We start from the raw sequence: 19385 nt of genomic DNA, 5'->3' as shown, positions 1-19385 counted from the left end.
TAACACTAGACAAGAAAAATCTTTCGATCACATTGAAACAGCTTCCGCTAGCTGTTTAATTGCTTGAAACTCTTCGTCTTTGGTTCAGTCATCATTCAATCCAATAAGATATATGCTAGGAGTGGGCAAGTTTTTCTGTAATAAGAGCCACATATAATACTTTCCATGCATTGTTGAATGTTGAAAAGCCGCAAAAAATGTTATTTTAAAATCGTATTTATAAATAAAAAATGAACTATATAGTAGTCCTACTCACAAAAACAGATGACCGATATTTTGTATAAAATCTAGTTATGGAATGCATTTATTTGAAATTGCAATCTTATCTCTTGCTAGAAGATTTAATCCATCTTCTGTTAGTAGACGGCTAGATAATTGACAACCCATAAGTTGACAACATCGTTGGTTTCAACATCGGCCATCTGTCCAATATTGAAACCAACAGATTCGTTTCGAAATAGCCAAAATAATTTTTGATGCCAAATCTTCGGACTTGAATATCACACCATCTGATTTGAAAACTCTTACCTCCATAAAATGTAATAGAAACATAATCATCACCAAAGCCGACAGGAGAAATACCACTGTTGTCCTAGATACTAATTCATATGACCGAAAATGAATTTATTACTCCGTGATCTAAATCCATACACCCAACTTGATTATGATCCTACAAAAATACAGCTCGAGAAACTCAATAATTATTAGGTGAAAGCACTACCTTAGATGAAGAAACAATAAAAAAAAATCAGGATATACCATGCTAGGCATCCTAGAATATACGGTTCACCTAAATTTCACATGAAGAGAAGTTGTGGATTCTATTAGCAGCCGGACTTACAAATAATCATGATTTTTGTCTAACCTTCTCCGTCCTCTAATAGGCCACTCAGCCTCATCAGTTAAAACTTCCACAGAGCTTCACACAAAAATAAAAGATATTCAACTGTCAGAAAGGATATGCTAATTAGTTTCGGCGTCATTGTCTCCCTCTTCACTAATATTCCCCACAAGGAAACGACAGACTTTAAACTCACAAATTTCCTTCTGATATTGTTCAGTATATCAGTCTTCAGTATAACAAATTTACTACGTCTGGATATTTCACTTGGAAAGACAAAATTTACAAGCAAGAGGAAGGAACAGCAATGGCGGTCTCCCTTATCACCAAACTTAGCCAACGTGTTTATAGAATTCGTTGAAGAAAACATTTTCGCATTTAAACCTAAACCAGAAATTTGGCTGCGATATGTTGATGACGTCTTTGCCATATGGGGTCATTGTGAACAAGAACTAAACTCTTGTTTCTAGATAAAATAAACCTTCTTCATCCTCGCATCAAATGCACACTAGAAAATTAATCTCCACAGGGTATCTCCTTTCTGGATTTACACATAAAAAAAGAAGATAGTTCAATCTCACCTGCTGTCTATCGTAAGCGACATTCGCTACTTTCACAATTCATCTGCTCATCACCCATCTCAAAAATTTGGCATCATTACATCATTAGCAAGCCCACAGATTTTGCTCCTCCGAAGAATTTCTAAACCGAGAATTGGAAATAATCAAAACTCCAGCCTTACCAAATGGGTAAAATCCTGAAACAACTCCAAAAAACATCAGTCACTTCCCCACACATCACCCTAGACAAGAGCAAGCCCGTAGTATTCCCAGTATGAACCAGACGGGTTTCGAACTTTGTTGAGGTCTCATCAATGGGAGCCAGACCCAGATACTCAGGTTGCAGTGATGCAGAAGTCATTCTTCTGCATCAAGATAATTTCAAAGCCGAATATATATATATATATATATATATGTATATATATAAATTTATTTATTTATATATTCAGCTTTGAAATAATTTTGGATTCAATATCCACTTAATTTGTATAATTTTGCATCGCCGAAGTGAAGCCTTTTGGCTCACATCGGCGATTTTCAGAAACATTTCAGTATCACTAAAACGTTTAAAAGTCCGTTACTCATTTTTGCTCCTAAAGGAATTTTTATTAGTCCAAATTTCCATTTCAAACTTAGATGGCAGCAGGAAGGTAATTCTTAACTTACTCAACACGTTTCGGCATATGGGCCGACAAGCACTCCAAATATTAGCCGGTATTTCATATTTTTCTAATTTTTTTATTTTTCTAACAGAGTTACAACCTAAAGTTAATAATAATAATAAAGTGAATAAATATTAGTCATAAAAATAAACAATTCGCCCAAACTCGAAACTCTGGAATTATATAAAAATAAAATAAAAGTTTAGAACTTCCTCTACTGAAGAACCAGAATCGAATCAAAAACTAAATTACTCTTAGCACCCTGGTGCTATGGACATTACCAAAGCTTAATTAAGGGGAAACATCACTAAGCGAATTAAATAACAAATTGACACTACAATAATTATAGTATTTTCATTTATGGATACAAATAAACGAAATAGATATAACAGGAATTACAACATTCTTAAAGTGACATCGGCAACAGTAGTGTGCTAAGATTTATGCGCTTGATCGTTTGATTGTAGAATGTAGAAATCATAGGAATACCACAAAGATAAATATTCGATAATGAATAATTCACAAAGGATTTTGGGATTGGGTTTCCGTAATTTGTAGTTTGATTATGTGAAAATTGAATAACACAAAGTTTTGAAACCACAAAAAGAATCAAAGAATTTTTTTAATTAAATTTTCATTTAATATTGCAAATCATGATTACGTTCGTAGTAGTGTTTGTAATCAGATTTATTTGCAAATATAAAAATAAATTATTTGGGAATTATGACTAAATACCAAAAGTGTATTTACATAGACTGCATGTGTTTGTAAATAAAATTACACATTTATATCGAGATACATAAAATATTTCCCAGTAAAATGTGCGCAATATTGACTTAGGATAACTTCTAAACTAGGTAATCAATTAAAACTGAATTGAAAAGTAATTGAATTAATTAGTATAATGAACACATTACATCTAGACGACTGTGCGAATATTTGGACAATTGAATTCGGAGAGGATTAAGAATCTATTGTCAGGTAGCAATGATGAGTAACACAGATGATATCAGGATTATTGAATACGGACTGCGGGCACAGTTTAAAAGTATATCGACTGAAAACACAGGTCAACATCAAAAAGATGGGATGTATGTTACTTTAATGATTCAGAGATGTAAAGGAAAGTAGAATTTATTAGACACGTGTACGAGTATATATTTATATCAAAATGTAGTCAGGATTATTCAGCGAGAAAGAAATGAATTGGCTGCAATCTTTAAAATATGAGGAAAAGAATGTTTCACAGTGTTTGCTTACTTCCACCTGTCAAGTTTTCAGCTGAGGGAATTGGATGAAACACTGCTAAATTTCCCACGATATAGGTCTAATGTCACTGGCATCGGAAGAAAGCCCTCAATCTGCTGATTCAGGAAATCTTATATAATCTTGAAGTGCTTAGTTTTGATCTCATCAGAATGGCCAGTCTCTCCAAAGTAGCAAAGTCGACAAGAAGAGGGTATTCGACAAACACCTGGTGATAATTTATCCTTAATCGGTGGTGAAAAAGAGGTTCAATCCTTGAAGAAGGCGTAGAATGCATTTGGGAAATGGAATTTGCTATTTGTTTAGAAGTCCCTCTAAGGTTGGAAATTCGCATCCGCTTAACATCAGACTGCAGCTTGGCATAAGGATGAAAATTATCGAATAATTTCTGTATTATGGTTTGTTTATATCCATTAAGTTACCGAGTGAATTTTAATTCTTTGAATAGAAAAGATTAAGATCACTGTGTGCGGTTTCTGTGCATAAGGATTTTAATAATGCCTGATTTTGTGATGGATAGTGAACTTAAGGCTAGTGTATAAAGTTAATTTTCTCCAAAAGCTGGAGTAGTTCAATTTTAGAGTGAGACCTGATTGCGAAGACATCGTCACCAACATAACCAGACCACAATACAGAAAATAATCGAGAAGTATCATCCTTCTCCCAAAGTCTATGCTGATGATAAAAGGTTCCCAATAACCTAATAGGGGTCATTTGTTACTTTCCTATAAGCTTTTGAGCATAAATTATCACGTCTCTTCCCGCCTGGTGTTTAGCAAATATCCTGTACCTATCAGCTTTGGTACTCTAGAAAGACTGTCCCTTCTTCTGAGATTAGAATTAAAGAGTATTATGCTTATATAAAGTTCCTTGAATAGAATATTCAGGTATTGCTTCTCATGCCATCAACATTATACACAGAGTTCACTGAAATCAAGCAAACCTTCTTCACTACAGTATGGTGGGGGGGGGGGGGGGTGGGGGGGGGGGGGGGTGGGGGGGGGGGGGGGTGGGGGGGGGGGGGGGTGGGGGGGGGGGGGGGTGGGGGGGGGGGGGGGTGGGGGGGGGGGGGGGTGGGGGGGGGGGGGGGTGGGGGGGGGGGGGGGTGGGGGGGGGGGGGGGTGGGGGGGGGGGGGGGTGGGGGGGGGGGGGGGTGGGGGGGGGGGGGGGTGGGGGGGGGGGGGGGTGGGGGGGGGGGGGGGTGGGGGGGGGGGGGGGTGGGGGGGGGGGGGGGTGGGGGGGGGGGGGGGTGGGGGGGGGGGGGGGTGGGGGGGGGGGGGGGTGGGGGGGGGGGGGGGTGGGGGGGGGGGGGGGTGGGGGGGGGGGGGGGTGGGGGGGGGGGGGGGTGGGGGGGGGGGGGGGTGGGGGGGGGGGGGGGTGGGGGGGGGGGGGGGTGGGGGGGGGGGGGGGTGGGGGGGGGGGGGGGTGGGGGGGGGGGGGGGTGGGGGGGGGGGGGGGTGGAAATTGCATTTTTTAAACTGTTTTCGTGAAATCAAATGGAATAATTTTGTAAGCGTCCCTTGTCAGGTTGAAGCCTTTGATTTTATTGGCGGTACTGTTTCGTAAATGGTGCATATTTTTAGAAGTTGCCGAAATTTTTTACATTTGTTCTTAGTATGCGTGATTCAGATTGAATATGATATGACTTTGTAATCGATATCAAAGATATTCTAGTTCGCATTTGTGTACCATTGAAGAAATTACTTGAATTAGAACTAAATTTTGGGTATTGCTCCCATGTAATGGAGGCTGTCATTGTGAACATAATGGTAAGAAAGATGTCCCGTCCTCACTTTTCTTACCAGAACAAGATTTTTGGAAGGATTTGCGTGCTGTTTCCCAGGAAATTCATAGTATCTATTAATCGACTTGGTGGGACTGGAATTGCTCTAATAAGAATTTTGCACCCATACATGATTACATCTTAGAGTATCTTTTTTGTGTACATTTATTAAAAAATGAGATGTTGTTCCTACCTTATGAACAATGCAGCAAGTGTTTTCGAATAAACAAAGCCATCATAAGGTCCGATGATAACGACCAAGAAATAAAATAAGTAGCACATATCTCCAAAAGAAAGACGCTTTCTAAAAATCACCAACACACTTTTCTTAAAATTGTACTATACAAAGAATGGTTTACCTTCACCCGATATTATACTTTGAAAATAATTTTCTGTAATGTTTTTGTCCTTTTGACTGCTGTTCTTCTTCAGATGTCAAAAAATCACCTTTCTCTACATAAACGTCTGCAGTCTGTACACCACACCTTGCATGTATGAATGGTCATTCCATCGAAAGTCATTGAACATTCTTCCCATCTTTTTAGTACATCACATGTTATAGCTTTGTGATTCTCAAAACATGAACCTGCATAAAACTATGAATGACAGTCATGGCAGGGCATTTTATCAAGTTAACTCTACTGTCACATGCCTTGGTCCAATCGCCGACCTATATCTGAGCATACGTGGAATAGTACAGATTTATCGAAGATAAGTAAGCATCTCGGAAAAAAGTGTTGATCGGAGAAAATTCATCAAACGAAACAGTAACGCCGCAGTGACGTTGCAAATATAACAGACTCGCTTTCTTTTCTCTCAAATGAGAACATGTGTATGCAATTTAAAAATTGTTTCCATCCGAATAAATTATGATCTGATTCTCGTCATTTAGAAATCACCTACTCTCTCTTTTCTTGGTATCCGGAAAATTCACCGGAAACAATATATTCAAAGAATATTTATCGAAAAAACAATTAATCTACCTTGAAGGTACCCACCTAATAAACGCCCGCCAATATTGATTCCTTCGCTACCGACAACAGGGGATCTGTTCAAATATGTTACCCATCTCTGGAGAAATCTACAGATAATATAACAGTTGTATTTTTCATGATGTAAGGCATGGTCCACCAATAGGTACCTCGTGTTTGATACTCCCGTCTTCACTAACATGAGCGCTTGAAGAACTCAACCATTTATACAGTGCAATAATTATTCAAGTATTACTAAGTAATACATGAACAGATTATCAGCTACGGCATTTATATTAATTTGCATATGTCTATTTCAAGAAAACATGCACTGCACCTGTAAACAGCTTTTCATGAATTTAAAAAATATATTAACTGCATTAACGAAGTTACCCGTTAAGAACAACATAGAAAATGACTGTATCTGATACTCCAGAAGTGACTGGAAGGAAAACAAGTAATAAAAAAATAATCCCAAATATAAGCTTCGAATATCAGATCATGACTGAATGTTACAATCATTAATAGATATTTTGACATCGCAAATACTTCTAATATTGAGATTTCTGATAATCACTTTTATTTGTAGATTTCAAATGTTTCCTGTTGACAGTAGAAAATTATATGACATTCCTTATGAGGGTACTCTCTCTATGGCTTCACAATTTTGGCATGATTTACATGCTCTTGATATAAATATTTTTTCTCTTTCTCGTGAAAAAAAATTACAATATGTTACTCTATTCCAAGTTTTAAAATTTCCACAGCATAACCCTCTAGTCCACTTAAATGCAGATGTATTCAATACTTGGTGAAAATAGTGGGAGGGGGAATCTTATACTAAAATATGTTTTGAATTTGTTGGTAATTATTCTAGCATATTTTCTAAATTTCTTCAATGAATAACAAAACGACCAGTCAGCTTTCAAAAGAAGATTATTTATTATCGCATGTAATAGAAATCCATCAGAACAGCTTTATAGATATATGTTAACAAGAACAACTATCTTTGCAAACTGTAGAGATACATACATACATTAGTAATAACCACAAGGTTTATGTATTTTTCTGAAATTTTCTGAGGATATTAAGTTATACTTAACATTAAAATACTAATAAGCATGACCAAACAGGAAACATAGAAAAGAGTACATGGATAACTACAATCCACTTATAGATATCACAAAAACAATGATAAAATGCAAATTACAACATGCATTATGAAATTAATTAATGTACTCATAAAATTCTAATATACTTTAACAATCACAGCAACACATTGGACATTAAAATTCTTCATGTTCAAAAGAAAGATGTTTAAAAATATTTTACTATCCTAGTAATATTTCCAAAATAGGAAGCTTAAAGAATTCAGAACAGCATGAAATGCATTTTTGGAATGCTTCACATCAAGATCTGGAAAGTTATACCCACAGTTGAAATATATTAAACAAGAATATTCATTAGAATAGAAATACTTTAATTTATTGATTATAGAAAACGTAAAATGTGCGAAGGCATTGTATTTTGTGAGGCTACAAGTGATTTGATTACTTTGAATTCGAAACAATCTGTTCACTTTCCACTAAAAAGTTCCTGAATATAAAATGTTAAGAAAATGTTTATATTGGTCAGTGGTCCAGTAAGAATTTCATGTAAAAGCAAAATGTTTTATCGCATAAGAAAGGCAGGCATTTTGCGAGGTGAGTTATAAATATAGAAGGCGATTCCTTCCAAGTGTACATGGAGGTATTTATGTAGACACCTGATATAGAAGGTCTCTGTACATATACAGGCAACTGGATTTCGCAAATTATAACATGAAACTAACGTAAAGTTTCTTGCCTCGAGTTCTACAAAAAATACGATTCATTAAAGTTACTTCTTTCATATCATGAGAGATATTATTAATAAAATCAAACACCTTTCTCTTTTCAGTTTTGCACCATCATATTTTTAAATCTTGAATATTAAAAACCTACAATAGCTCAGAAGACACGATGTCTTGTATTATTTGTGGTTCAACCACTAACACATACGTTCATATACAAAGTCAGTACAACATAAACCCTAGCATTAACTCAGCAAGAAGAGAAGAAATGCTCAAGAATTCTTTAACACAATTGCGCATTGATCATATCAACATACGGGATCCCATCCATACATATACAGAATCAGTAATTAACGTCAAAATTGCCGATCACTACTTTCTTTTAAATTCGTTTTATTGCGTTAACTACCCACTCCCACCACAACAAAAGTCGATAAAACTCGATCATATTAAAGGGTATTGTCGATAACCATGTAAAAAATACGGACTGGAATTGGTTACTTAAAATAAATGGTCCTGTAACATTAAACGAGAATTTTCAGCTAAAGTTCACAGAAACGTATAAAAAAAGGCAACAAAGCCTAAACAAACGAAGCGACAAGCAGAAAACAATCCATGGATAAATGACGACATACTAAATAGTATTACTGTAAAAGAAAATCTATGGAACAAAACTAAAAAATGACACCCAGTAGCACACATTTACAAACCTTATACAAAAACACATGGTCAAATAAATCCAGTATAATATATCGTATTTAGTGAAAAGGACTAAATTCTTCCGAAGCATTGGATCATGTTACAGAATGCATAATACTACTTGTTACAACTGCCATATCTGAACATCAAGTTTGTTTCTGGCTTTCCTGAGAATCTAGATATACAATAATACAAGAAATCAAATAACAACAAAATTCATAGGGCAAAAAAGACATCACTACTTACAAAAATTCATACAATATAACGACAACATGCAGCAAACATGGGCTACCTTCCACGAATTAGTAACTCGAAAAACAAAATTAAGCACAACATTTATTGCAAAAAGGTTCGGTGAGGACACAAACCATGAGGAACTAGCAGACTTATTCAACCATGCTTTCACAAACAACACACAACTCAAAAAAGACAAACTACCAACGATCAACAAAAAACTACCGACACAAAGTCAACAACAAAATATGTATTTTCCACCCGTCAAAAAACAGGAACCAAAAGAAGCACTCTTACAACTAAAACCAAAGACATCTCCAGGAATAAACAAAATAAGACTCACAGACCTTATCACACACTTTGAACAAATAAATCCAATATTTTTGAAACTCGAGAACATAATATTCGACACTGGCATTATTCCACAACAAAATAAAAACTGCGATAATTACGCCAATTTACAAACATGGTAAAATAAACGATACTCAGAATATAGCTACCTTACCAGTCATTTCAAAAATTCTAGAATATATAACACACGGCAGACTACAGAACTATTTTCAGAAGTACAACATGATCTCACAAAACCAATACGGCTTTCAGAAAACAAAAAGCACCATAGATTTATTAGTAGACATCGCCGAAACAATAAACAAAGCTCTCGACAAAAAGAAGTACGCCGTCCTCATACTGCTTGACTTTATCCAAGCATTTCATACACTTGAATGGATGTGTGTGTGTGTGCGTGTGCGTGTGTGCGTGTGCGTGTGTGTGTGTGCGTGCATTTGTGCGTGCGTGCGTGTGAGTGCGCGCGCTCGAAATTCTCAATCATAGATTTCGTAGCATCCCAACACAGCAAAAAAAAAAAACAACAACATAATAACCAACTGGTATCATCCTCAGATAAGCTTACATATAAGCTTCAAGGATGAAAGCAAAAAAAAAATTAGTTCTCATCCAAGGTGTATCATATGTAACCAAATGCATGTAATGTACGTATCACATGAAAACCAATGTATATAATGTATGTATTATATGTAAACCAATGTACGTAATGTAAATATCACATGTAAACAAATTTAAGTAACATATCATATGTAAACAAATGAATGTAATGTATATAATAATTGTAACAAATGTATGTAATGTATAAAATAACTGTAAGAAATGTATGCAATGTAAAAAAAAATATTATTATTGCCTGTGTAGCTCAGTGGATGTGGCGTTTGCACACCACAGCGCTTAACCGCACGATGGAAGAGTTTGTTTCTGGTCTAATTAGAAATGTTTCTTTTTTCGACCGGTTCCTGAGTTAGTCGATCTCTGGCACGGGTAAGCTGGTTTTTTCTCCTGGAAACTCGGGTTTTTCGTCCCGTAAACTCAAGAAAATCGACCGTAGAAACCATATTATTACAGACATTAAATATATTGTTATGGTTAGGGACCACGAGATGGCGGCACTTATGCCGTCTCTCTTCACTGCGTGCCACTTAATTAGTGATAAATTTGGGCCAGATATCTCTGATTGGCTGCCAGTGTAGATTGAATGCCAACTCAGTCTCCAAAGGTTAGACAGAGTAAACGGCCTCGTCTACTCCCTATGAAGGGAAGAAAATGGCGTTAGCTGATTTATTATTATTATTATTATTGGTGAGTCTTATACAACGGTGAGTCTTATAATTTGAGTTCCGTTAATTTATGACTAGAAAAAGGTTTAGAAAATATAAAAGCCAGCTTGGTAGATCTTGTCCAAGAACTATTTGATAAACAGAATAAAGAAATAACAAAAAAAATTAGCGAATATGAAGAGTTTGTTAAATTTAATAATTCAAAAGTCGAAGAAGTCTTACAAACTGTAAAAGACATTAAAACCAGCATTAACGCATTAACTGAGAGGCAGCACAAATTGATAAAAGACACATCGGAACTCCGTAAAGAATTTAATTCACTGAAACAACAATACGAAGTTCTAAACCAACAACACATAAAGAAGACCTTGTCATAAACGGTCTTCCAGAAACCGAATCCACAAAAAATCTCAGAGACGTAGTTCTAAAGTTAGGCTATGCAATTGACATCCCTTACAGCATCATGATATTCAGACTATAAATCGGTTTCCCAGGAAGAATAGAAAACAAGGTTCGCCACGACCGGCACCAGTCATAGTTCGTCTGACAAGCAAGGCTACAAGAGACAATCTCATAAAAGCCAGCAGACTGAAAAAACCAGTAGTCAAGGATTTAATGCATCGCAAGACAATACGCCAATCTTTCTATCTGAGTATTTAACACCTTCAATCAGAATATTTTGTACCAAGCAAGAAAGGAAAAAACAGAAAAAAAGTATCAATTTTTATGGATCAAAGACGGCAAAATATTCTTGAGAAAGTCACAGACTTCAAAGTCTATACAAATTAAAAGCTCGGAAGATATAGACAGGTTGCCAGAGTGAAACAACAGACTCCAACTTAGTTCAATAAGAAGATTTCAACACAACAAAAATGAATGTGAACCATCAGATAGATGTAATTACACCAGAATACATCAGTAATTGTACTTTCGAATCACTTGATGCATGGAAACAAAACACAGTACAAGCGAGAGGTCTCTCAATCTTGCATATTAACATCAGAAGCATCCGAAAACATTGGCTATTGTTACAGGCTTATCTGAGGAATTACACTGATATTATTGATATATATGATTCTTACAGAAGCATCCATAGCTAATGACGAAGCAACTGATTTCCAAATTCCAGGCTTCCAACAACATAGATCATGCCGCCAAACAAGAAGAGGGGGTGGAATATTAATATTTATAAAACAAAACTTAATAGCAAAAGAAACGACCTATCAGTTTGAGCATGCTGAAACCCTCTGCCTCGAAATCATTAATACCACGAATACACAGCACCCCATAATACTAAATGCTATTTACAGGCCACCAAACCTAAACATGATAAAATTCCTACACGAGCTCAATTGCTGGCTTTCAAGCCAAGAAATATGCTCAACCGAACACCTAATGATAATTGGCGACATAAACATAAATATTGCAAATGAAAACCAGAACAACACTGTACAATACCTAGACACACTATCCATATACAATCTAATACCAACAATAACATCATGTACTAGAGGAGAAATATTCGGAAATACTATCACTGCCTCCTGTCTAGACCATATAAACGTCCGAGCACCACCAAATAGTTACACTGCATCAGTCATAAAGTGCAAAGTAGCAGACCATTAATTCACCGCTCTAAGCCTGCGCACCAAGACAATACCCATGCAATGTCCCACAGAAGAAAAACGACAGAAATCAATAATAGACGAAGAAATAGTCAACCACGAAATAAGAAAAACAGACTGGGAACACCTGGCATCAGATTCAGCAGATATCTTATACAACAACATTAAACACAAACTGGAGGAAATATATAAGAAAACTACAAAGAAAGTCCGAATTCGATCAAAAACAACACAAAATCCTTGGATAACACAAACCTTAATCCTAGACATACACAGAAAGGACGCATTATAGAAAGAATTAAAGGTATCCAAATAACACAACTTTAAAAACTGAATATAGGATAACAAGGAATCGCCTTACAACACAAATCAGAAATGCAAAAAGAAGCTACTACAGAGACAAACTAACCTCCGCACAAAACAACATGAAACAAACCTAGCATCTGATTAATGAGATGCTAGATTCTGTTCCCATCACCACTGCCTCCGAAACCATAAAATACAGCTTCATGAAACACACAAAACCTATCCAACAACTAGCAAATGACTTTAACCAATACTTCGCAGACTCCATCCAAGAACTTCATAGAAATATTTCCCCAATCACAAAATGAGACCCTCCACTTGGACCGCGATCAAAACAGACATTATGGTTCCCAACTGTAAAAGAAGCAGAACTTCTCTCAGCAATACATCAAATCAAACCAAACAAAGGCCCAGAAATAGATAGTATCAGACCTAAAGATATAAAGCAACATGCAACTAGTTTAAGTCCTATCCTACTAAAACTAATAAATAAAATATTTAAAACAGGACAGATACCAAGCATGCTAAAGACCGCCATAATCACACCCATATACAAACAAAGAAAAAGAAATTTAATCAGCAATTACAGACCCATAGCAATATTATCAATTTTCAATCAAATTATGGAGCAGATCATACTGAAGGAACTCCCAGCGTCCACTGAGACCTTTCATATTATACCCAAAACACAATATGGTTTTCAGAAAAATAAGGGAACAACATCTCTCTTGGAAGACTTTACAGACATAATTAATACCGCCTTAGACAAAAACAAAATTGACATGGTAGTCTTTATAGATCTAACTAAAGCATTCGATACACTTACACATCAAACCTTGTTAGAAAAGCTGAGGCATGTTGGAATAGACGGGCCTCTTCACAGGTGGTTTACAAACTACCTCCAAAATAGAAAGTATATCACACGTATAGGTTCAAACCGAAGCAGAGCGCTACCAGTAACCTGTGAAGTACCATAGGGAGCTGTACTATCCCCAACTCTATTCAACATTTACACGCACGATATTAATCAGTTACCACTCAAAGGTAAGATATTCCAATACGCAGACGATACAGCAATAATATCCATCCATAATAATGCAAGCATAGCCCAAACAAATATGCAACATGATATAAATCTGATCATAGACTGGCTCACGAAAAACTCCATACACCTAAACTCAGAAAAGACAAAATTAATGATATTCAGAAATCCACTGACTCAACCAGTTGATAAAAAATATATAACCATCCAACATCCACCACCACCTTCCATTATTATAATTATTATTATTATTACGACAGTGCACTGTTTAGGTATACAAACGGGCGCACGCTGTTTTCGCTGCTCCCGTTTTTTACACAGTTTTAAAGTTGTTCCAACTCCAGTTTATTTTAAAAGTGTTCCCAAGTAACTCTGTCTGTTTGTCACGCCGAAGACAGTGATATAAAATTCACCGAAATCCGCTGAAGTGTTGAAAAGTGAACAGAGAGGACTATGGTCAACAAAGAGCGAAGAATAAAGGATGTCGCCATCTTTATAATCACGCCACAGTTGCTCAAGGGAAGAAAGGTGACTCATGAAGTGTATCGAATGCCTCGAGGATTTATGGTCCGGGGGAAATAATCAAACCTATATGAAATACAGTAGGATTCTACACTTGAAATGCGCTGGGTTTCCAGAAACAACCTGGCAACGTAAATCCAATGCGACACGTGAAGAATGGAAGTGTGTACTCTGCAGAAAGAACAAAGAAACGCACCTAAGGCAGCCACCTACGACGCAGCTGATTATGTATACTGGAGGCAAATCCAGACGACGAAATGAACAGACAAAAAAATGCAGGTGAATCCCATAATTTCATCTCTTTAAATATACTAATAGTAAACGGTCTAGAGACTGTAAAAGCCAGCTGAATAGATCTGGCGCAAGAAATCTTTGACATACAGAACGAACAAATAACAAACAAAATTAGCGAATATGAAGGCTTGGTCAAAAATAATAATTTAGCATTTATAGAAGTGGTGCAAACGTTAAAAGGCATTAAAATCAGCAAGTAAGTACTAAATGACAGGCAACACAATTTGATGAAAGAGACATCCGAACTCCGTCAAGTACTTCATTCTCTAAAACTACAATACGAACGTTTAAATCAGCAACAACATAAAGAAAATCTTTTCATAAACGATCTTCCTGAAACTGCACCTGAAACAGAAAACCTCAGATACATAGTTTTAAAATTAGGCCATTCAACGGGTATCCATCTACAGCTTAATTTCATTCAGACCGTAAATCGGATTCAAATGAAGGGCAAAAACCAAGGCTTGCCACCATCTGCACCAGTCATAATGAGTCTTACTAGCAAGTCCACAAGAGACAATCTCATAAAAGCCAACAAACAGAAAAAACAGTTGCCAAGGACTTGAACGCATGCGAGACAATACACCAAACTTCCTATCCAAATAATTAACACCTTTCAACCAGAATCTGTTCTTCCAAGCAAGAAAAGCAAAAACAGAAACAAATGGCCAATTTTTGTTGATCAGAGATGCCAAGATATTCATAAGGAAGCCACAAACTTCAAAGCTGATACAAATTAAAAGGCTATCACAGTGAAAAAATGTCTCCTAATTAGTTCAAAAACAAGACCACATTAAAAACAAATGTGAACAATCAAGACAGATGCAATAATAGAAGAATATATCGGCAATTTCACTTTCATCAAACCTTTCAGATAATTCATATGACCACACAAACATCAGCCTACTTCCAACACAGCAATCAAATAAAAATAAAAATAATAAATTAAAAAAAAAATATATATATATATATATATATATATATAACTGGTGTCATACTCAGATAAGTTAATTAAAAATCTTCGAGGATGTAAGCTAAGACATTATCTCCACCGAGATCAACTGAAAGAAAAAATAAAAAAATAAAATAATAAAAAAACTAATTTATTACATTGTAAAGAAAAAAAAAATATGTGTGTAAGTATTTTATTTTATATGCATGTACTTGTATGTGCAAAAAAAAATATTTAAAAAAAATATGTTAGCAACATGAGTAAACACCTGTATGCAGATTAGCGTGAATAATCATAAAGTTTGACTGATGAAGTTTAAAAAATATATCACTAATATTATTATTATTATTATTATTATTATTATTATTATTATTATTATTATTATTATATATCACTACAAGAACACAAAGAAACAAACACACCATGTCTAAATCCAACTATATTTGCACAAAAAAAAGTTAAACTGTAATAGCAGTCGAAGTCTTCCATGCACGTACCAACAAACAGTAAAATCAACACCTGGCTTGTGACCAGTTTAGGAACATAACCATGAAACCACCACCCTCTATCATCTATTATCTTCCTCAGATAAGCTCTGCTAAGCTTCGAGGCAGAAAATTATTAACTTGCAAGTATCTGTTAATCACAATTGTAATGCTTTATAAATATTATATATATATAATTACTACAGCAACTATGAATGGAATTCATCTGAGACATAAAAAAAATAATAATAATAAATAAATAAATAAATAAATAAATAAATAAATAAATAAATAAAATAAATAAATTATTATTATTATTATTATAATTATGTATATTCTAAATTCAAAAATTCTGTATAATCCTTATTGTAAATATCGTAAATATTATTATTCTATGTAATTTATACTGAGACATAATAAAATGTTTTTTTTTTTAAAAATTAGTATTACATTAATTTATTTATAATACATTTATATATATATATATATATATATATATATATATATATATATATATATATATATATATATATATGGTGATCAGGTTTTACTCGGTTGTTGTACATTTGAAAAAAATATAGATTTAATGACTACAAAACCGAGATAACTATAAAGATTTTAATGATAAATACTAACAACTTGAAAAAATACAACGTTTTCATGTATCGATTATGTGAGGCAATTTATACCTGTAATTTCCAGTTTGTTTAGATACTTCAATGATTTTTAGTTATTATTTTAGTAATTAAAATAATTTAGTAGTTATTTTAGTTATTAAAATCGACAGTTATAAATACCTGTCGATTTTAATGATAAATAATGATAAATATATAAAGAGATTTTAATGATAAATACCTATTTATCATTAAAATCTTTATAGTTATCTCGGTTTTGTAGTCATTAAATCTATATTTTTTTCAAATATATATATATATATATATATATTATTTTTTATATTACATAATTATATTATATTAATTATTATTATATTACTAAGGTAAATACAGGGAGCTGTGTAGGCACACGAACGAGCAAATAGTGATGATATCGCTGCTCTCGTTGTGGCTATGTGCTTCGCAACCACATGCCTGGGGAAGGAGTGTCCTAGGTTCGATTCCTTTCGGAGACGTGAGGAGCTCAAGTATCTTCCTCAGCCATAGCCAAGTTAGCCAGTCTTAGACGTGGTGAGCAGGGTTTTCGACTCAGTTTATCTGGGGTTTTTCATCCTTCAAGCAGGCAAACCGGCCCTGTGAAACACACAGATTACAGTCATGAATATTGACTTTGGGGATGCAGCAGAGGAGACGCGAACGGGCTGCATTAATACTCCAGTCACCCTGCATTAGTAGGGCCCGCAGCACGTCCTAAAACCGACGACAGGGATAGCATAGGATAAAGTGGTTACAACTACTGTTTTTTATATGAAAGTCTTCCCAAGTAACATTATTTGTCACGCCGAAGACAGTGATATAAAATTCACCGAAATCAGCTAAGAAAAAACCAAATTCTCAAGTGCTGAGAAGAGAACAGAGAGGACCCCAGTCAACAACAAGTGAAGACAAAAGTATGTCGCAATCTCTACAATCAATCTACAGTTGTACAAGGGAAGAAAGGTGAGTCAAGAAATGCATCAAATTTCTGGAGGATTTATCGTCCGACAGAAATATTATAACCTATACGGTATGCAGCAGAATTCTACACTGGAACAATTAAACAAAACTCTCGAAGAGTAGAAGGTGTTCCATAACTCATATGACTTTTTTCTGTTTTCAAAGCCGAACATCTTCTGAAGGAATCAGTACTTAAATCCATTAATTCAGTTAAAGCGAATACCACGGGAGAGTTATACACCACCCAAAAGAAGATTTCTTAGCTTTGTGTATTGAATTAAAGTTGGAAGAAAACATTATATTCCTCTCATGGGAACTATTTCAAATATGATAAACATTAAACAGGTTTTCCCACTTTCGGTTCTTATTTTTTTAAGACATCATGTCAAGTTTTTTTTTTGTCAAGTGTTTATCCTACCAGAATGCAGTTTTTGCGTTATGTTTTATATCTCACAAGAAAAACTGCACTTCAGTTTTCATATTCAGCCTTTCCTAGCACAAAACAGTCACACATATTTTCCCCAAACTTTAAAATCGTGGTGTGATCAAAGGACTTCGTCTTATCATAGAATAATGTAGATCATCTGAGTCTGACTCGAACAGCAAACACTCCACGTGGTAGTATCAAATCGAGGGTTTGTTGCTAATAATTCGTAATGGCATCAAGGGTTATGGTGATGCTCACATAACTGTAATGATTCTTTCAGAACTTGTTAAAATAAAAGTACAGTTAAATCTCGAAGAATTTCAAACAAATTTTCCATATATTTGAGACAAGGAAACTTCTTTCAGCAATAAGTGTACATTTGGGATTTTAGAACTGAAAAGACAAAATATCACACCACAAATAAATATTCAACAGAAATATGCATTCCATGTATATTTTCATGCCAGCAGAATTTTAAACAACTCTTTATACATAAAAATTAAATTAATCGATCAGAAATTGCTTTTTGTTTCCGTTTCGTCCGAGAGGGAAGAGTCTTCGGTTTCTGGTAAGGTCTCATGCAATGTAAGAATATATATTGTGCAAGAAGAGGAAAAATTAAAAATCGTTGCAGTAAAGCTTTCTCATGTTCTTATTGCACACGACGCTATCATTCAAGATGTTATACTCAGACAGTGCAAACAGATGTCATTCGTGGACAATTTATCATTGCCAAAAGTAATGACAAGCTGAACATGTAAGCAATTTTTAATGACGGTATTTTAAAGAATGCTCTATTAAAATATCTGATTTAGTTCAACGTAAACTTGTAACATTCCTAAATGTTGCTAGCATAAATTTTCATTAATGTTAGTTTTGATAAAACACCTTCACTTCAATGAGCAATGGATTGCGATTTTATTGTTTTCAGACAGACATCCCTTCTTCTTCACGAGAGTCAATGTACACTCCGAAGATTACGTCTCGGTTGATGAGGAAGCAGGAATTTATCTCCACATTCACTCTCCATATTTCCATCCTCAAAACCTTAATAAAAGGCATTTCCTTAATAACGGGAACACGTACAACATCAACATTGAAGCTGTGAGTTTGGTTAATTTCTCATGCGAATTGTCGTTTTAATTCCTTTGTAGATACCATCATTTATCAATTGAATATTGTCTGATGATGTTTTCTAACTTTTTAAGATCAATGAAACACTGCTTCCGCCTCCATATGAAACAAGCTGCATGGACTACCTTTCTAGGAAGAGGAACAAAAAGAAGAACGAAGGCTTTGAACCTCTGACTGTCGAGGTAAATTTCTCCATCACAGAGAGCGAACTGAAGTTAAGAATTAAGCAGAATTGAAAGAGCTTGTTAATATTAATATCATTAGTAATATTACTCTGTTAATAATTATTATTAATCTCATAATAATCGCTTTATTTTTAATAATGTAATCAGAACACCTTCAGTTAACGGACATCAAACATCTTTACATTGTAGCCTTAATTACTTCGCCTTTTACTAAAGAAAGCCAAATACTAGTGCGTGGCTTCTCTTGATATGAGTCACTCGGAATTTAACTAACGATTAATATTCCAAAAATAAATTAATCTCTTAGGCATACTTTTTCTGTACATAC

The sequence above is a fragment of the Typopeltis vanoorti genome, chromosome 6 (genome assembly GCF_054136105.1).
Source record: "Typopeltis vanoorti isolate ZY-2024b chromosome 6, IOZ_Tvanoo_1.0, whole genome shotgun sequence".
NCBI lineage: Eukaryota > Metazoa > Arthropoda > Arachnida > Uropygi > Thelyphonidae > Typopeltis > Typopeltis vanoorti.
Note: the sequence above shows the minus strand (reverse complement) of the source record.